This window comes from Heterodontus francisci, unplaced genomic scaffold, assembly GCF_036365525.1.
Source record: "Heterodontus francisci isolate sHetFra1 unplaced genomic scaffold, sHetFra1.hap1 HAP1_SCAFFOLD_51_1, whole genome shotgun sequence".
Taxonomy (NCBI): domain Eukaryota; kingdom Metazoa; phylum Chordata; class Chondrichthyes; order Heterodontiformes; family Heterodontidae; genus Heterodontus; species Heterodontus francisci.
Genome location: NW_027141937.1, coordinates 823700 through 828740, shown reverse-complemented (window position 1 = coordinate 828740; position 5041 = coordinate 823700). Strand labels below are relative to the sequence as shown.

Genomic DNA, 5041 nt, shown 5'->3' with positions numbered 1-5041 from the left:
AACTGACAGGTACAATGTAAACCCCACACTAACATACCAGCGAATGCTAGGGACAGAGTAAAACCAACTCAGTCCTGGACTAGAAACTGACAGGTGCACTGTAAACTTCGCATTACCAGACAAGAAATTGACAGTTACAGTGTGAAACCCACAGTCACTTAGCAGCAGTTGGCAGGTAACGTGTAAAAATCTTTCTTTCATATCCCAACTGCAAGGTAAAAAGGAAATTAGGGACAAACCCAGGCTCACACTTCAAAGACTGAGAGATACAAAGCAAAACACATACTCACCGACAAGTACAGAGAAGAAGACACTCTCAGAGGAGGTGCAGATTAAAGACACATGCATGTAACAGAAACTGATAGGGATAGAATCAAACGCTTTCTCACTTCTCAGAAACTGATAGATATAGACAAAAGCTGATGCTCACATGCAAGTTGTTGAAAGATATGTGGTGAAACTCACAGAGCAATAGCAGAAACAAACAGGTACTGAATAATACCCACAGTCACAGACCAAAAAATGAAATATACTGAGTTAAACACCACTTTCTCACACCAGAAACTCATGGCTACAAAGTGAAGCTGACTCTATCCTCCCAGGCATTGACAGGTACAAAAGAAAACACTCACGACGATACCAGGACATGAAATGTACGTAATAAAACCTTTCAGCTGAAAGAATAGCATTAATGACAGGTGTGGTACCCAGAATGCTCAGCGGCCTAGAATCCGCCCAATCTGTTACAGGAGCGGGGCGCGCAGGCGCAGTAGAGACAGCTCTGTCAGGAGCTGGAGCTGCGGGTTCGGAGTTGGAGCGGGATATTCACAAAGTGCGAGAAGACCGCGCCCTTTGCGGGCTCACACAGCTGGAGCAGGGCCTCCGGGCCACAATAACATGGAACAATCCCATCTGTATCCCTGCGGATGGCGACGGTGAAGCCTTTCCCGGTGAGGGTTCCCGAAACCGCGTCCATAAATGGATAAGAATTGGGGTCTGGGCAGGGAGCGTCTGGAGATGGATAAGAATTGGAGACTGGGCAGGGAGCGTCTCTAAATGAATAAAATTTGGGTACTGGTCAGGGAGCGTCTGTAAATGGATAAGAATTGGGGACTGGGCAGGGAGCGTCTCTAAATGAATAAAATTTGGGTAATGGTCAGGGAGCGTCTATAAATGGATAAGAATTGGGGTCTGGGCAGGGAGCGTCTGGAGATGGATAAGAATTCGAGACTGGGCAGGGAGCGTCTCTAAATGAATAAAATTTGGGTACTGGTCAGGGAGCGTCTGTAAATGGATAAGAATTGGGAACTGGGCAGGGAGCATCTCCAAATGAATAACATTTGGATACTGGTCAGGGAGCGTCTGTAAATGGATAAGAATTGGGGACTGGGCAGGGAGCGTCTCTAAATGAATAACATTTGGGTACTGGTCAGGGAGTGTCTCTAAATAAATAAGATTTGGGTACTGGTCAGGGAGTGTCTGTAGATGGATAAGAATTAGGGACTGGGCAGGGAGCGTCTCTAAATGAATAAAATTTGGGTACTGGTCAGGGAGCGTCTGTAAATGGATAAGAATTGGGGACTGGGCAGGGAGCGTCTCTAAATGAATAAGATTTGGGTACTGGTCAGGAAGCATCTGTAAATCGATAAGAATTGGGTACTGGTCAGGAAGCGTCTGTAAATCGATAAGAATTGGAGACTGGGCAGGGAGCGTTTCGAAATGAATAAGATTTGGGGACTGGGCAGGGAGCGTCTATAAATGCTTAAGAATTGGGGACTGGTTAGGGAGCGTTTTTTTATTCGTTCGTGGGATGTGGGCGTCGCTGGCTCGATCTCAGCTCGAGTAATGTGTCCAGTTCTGGGCACCAGGCTTTAGAAAGGACATCAAAGCTTCTGAGACAGTTCAGAGGAGATTTACCAGAATGATCCCAGAGATGAGAGGTGTCAGTTCTCTGGACAGGCTGGTGAAGCTGGGATTGTTCTCTTCAGAGTAGAGAAGGTTAAGGCAAGATTTAATAGAGGTGTTCAGAATCATGAAGGATTTTCATACGGTAGAGAGGGAGAAACTGTTTCCAATGTCCTGGGGGTCAGTAACCAGAGGACACAGATTTAAAATAATTGGCCAAAAATGTCAAGGGGAGGTGAGGAGAGATCTTTTAACCCAGTAACTGATTCGGATTTGGAATGAATTGTCTGACAGGGTGGTGGAAACAGATTCAATTATAACTTTCATAAAGGAATTGGACAAATATTTCAAAGTGAAATTCTCCAGGATTATGGGGAAATAGGCAGGGGGTTGGACTAATTGCATCTTTTTGTTAGAGAGTCAGCAGAGGCACAATGGGGCCGAATGGCCTCCTTCTGTGCTGTGTGATTCTATGAACATAAGAACTGGAAGCAGGAGTCGGCAATTCAGCCCCTCGAGTCTGCTCTGCCATTCAATACAATCATGGCTGATCTCATCACGGCAGTTCTTGTTTCTTGCCAGTAGATGTCACTTCACTCCAATACAGTGAAGTTTACAAATCTGAGAGAGACAAAACAGGAAAGAATTGTTCACATTCTGGTGAGTGTGTGGGATTTAGAAATACTAGGAGTGGAGACGAGTTATTACTTGTCTGCTCGATCCCCATAGCCCTGTAAAATTATTTCCTTCAAGTGCCCATTCAAATTCCTTTTGTAATCCTCGATTATCTCCATTTCCACCGCCCTCGTGGGCAGCGAGTTACAGATCATCACGAATCAGTGTAAAAAAGTTATTCCGCACATTCCCCCTGTACCTCCTGTCCAAAACCTTCAGTCTGTGTCCCCTCGTCCTTGTACCAATAGTTAACGGGAACAATGTTTCCTTGCCAACTTATTTAAAACTGTCATAGCCTAAAACACATCTATCAATTCTTCCCTCACTCTCGTTTGATACAGGCAGAACAACCCTAGCTTTTCCAACCTAACCTTGTAACTAAAATCCTTCATCCCTGGATCCATTCTGGTAAATTTCCTCTGCATCCTCTCAAGGACCCTCACATTCTTTCTTAAGTGTGGTAAGCAAAACTGGAAGCAACACTCCAATTGGGGCCTAATCAGAGCTTTATAATGGTTCAGCATAACTTCCCGGCTTTGTACTCAATGCCTCTATTTATAAAGCCCAAGATCCCATATACTTTGCTAACCACTCTCGCAATATGTCTTGCCACCTTCAAAGATTGATGCACATGAACCCCAAGTCCCTCTATTCCAGCACACTCTTTAGAACTGAGCCATTAAGTATATATTGCCTCTCCCTATTCCTTCTGCCAAAATACATCACCTCACACTTATCACTATTAAATTCCATCTGCCACCTGTCTGCCCATTCTGCTAGCCTATCATTGTCCTGTTGCAGGCAGTTCATATCATCCTCACTGTTTGCCACTCCTCCAAGTTTGTTGTCATCGGGATATTTTGAGATTCTACTCTGTATTCCAAGATCAAAGTCATTTATCTTGAGCAAAAAAAGCAGTGGTTCTAGCACTGACCCTTGGGGAACACCACTGTCGACTATCCTCCAGTCTGACAAAGAACCATTTAATAAGACTCGCTGTTTTCTGTCCTTAAACCAATTTTCTATCCAATTGGACACTGACCCTCCTATACCACGAACCTCAATTTTGTTAACCGCCCTTTTATGTGGTACCTTGTCAAACGCTTCCTTAAAATCCATATAAACAACATCCACTGCATTCCCTTCATCAAGCTGCTCTGTTAGTTCATCAAAAAATGCAGCTAGATTAGTCAAGCATGAACTCCTATTTATAAATCCATGCTCACTCTCCTTAATTAACTCGAACCTCTCCAAGTGACTGTTGATTTTTTACCCTGATTACTCTTTCTAAAACCTTACCCACCGCTGTTAATCTAACTAGCCTGTAGTTACCCGGACTGTCCTTACACCCTTTCTTGAATAAGGGTGTCGCATTTGCCACTGTTTAATCCTCTGGCACCTCCCCCGTATCCAGGGAAGATTGGAAGATTATAGCAAGCCCTTCCGTTATCTGCATCCGCATTTCCTTTCGCAACCTGGGATGTGAGCCATCCGGACCAGGTGATTTATCTTCCCTAAGCACAGCCAGCCTTTTTAGTACCTCCCTCTCCGAATTTGTACTCTCTCCATTGCCTCTACTTTCTTCACTTCAACTGATATTTTGTCAAATTCCACTTCCTTTGTGATCACTGATGCAAAGTACTCATTAAGTAGATTAACATTGCCCTGCACCTCTAAGCTTATATTATCCTTTTTGTCCCTAATAGGCCCGACTCAACCTCTTACTACCCACTTATCATTTACATGCTGCTCGAAGATTTTTGGGTTTCCTTTCATGTTGACTGCCAGTCTATTCTCATAGAAATAGAGAATAAGCAAATATAGAAGATGTAAGTATTTCCCATCCTTGATGAGGTGGAATATTTTATGTTGTGGGTGGTAATGACTTGGCCCACGAGTGTGGTGGAAGCAGAGACAATCAATGATTTGAAAAGGAAATTGGATGGATACTTGAAGGAAAGAAACTTGCAGGAGGAAAGGGATCGAGCTGGTGAGTGGAACTGACTAGATTGTTCCGGGGAGAGCCAGCATGGACGTGATAGGCCAAATGACCACCTTCGATGTTGTAAATGACTCTGTGTTGTTTCTCAAATTCAATCCACTGGTGCTTGGTAAATAATTTCAATGTAAATTGTGCAACTGGAAAATCAGAACCAAGGCAAGGGACGCATAAGGAAGCAAAATTGCTGAAACCCGGGATTGAACCAGGGACCTTTAGATCTTCAGTCTAACGCTCTCCCAACTGAGCTATTACAGCTCTCCATTAACAGTGGCTTGGTGTCCTTGTTTTGGAAGAAAATACATACATTCAAGTTTTCCAAAAACTTAAAGAACACAACATGTGAGTAATATTCCCCATTGCTTTCTCAGTACTGATGGATTGTGAAGCGGGAGACAGCCAGAAGTGCCACTGAGCCGCACAGACCCCGAGCTGAGAATGAAATGAGATCAAATTCAATCT

At 44.0% G+C, this 5041-nt stretch overlaps 1 non-coding gene across 1 annotated transcript; it reads right to left on the bottom strand.

The window, feature by feature from the left end:
* Positions 1–4764: 4764 nt before the first annotated feature.
* Positions 4765–4837, bottom strand: trnaf-gaa (transfer RNA phenylalanine (anticodon GAA)). Its single transcript has one exon. It is a non-coding gene; the product is annotated as a tRNA-Phe (tRNA).
* Positions 4838–5041: the final 204 nt, after the last annotated feature.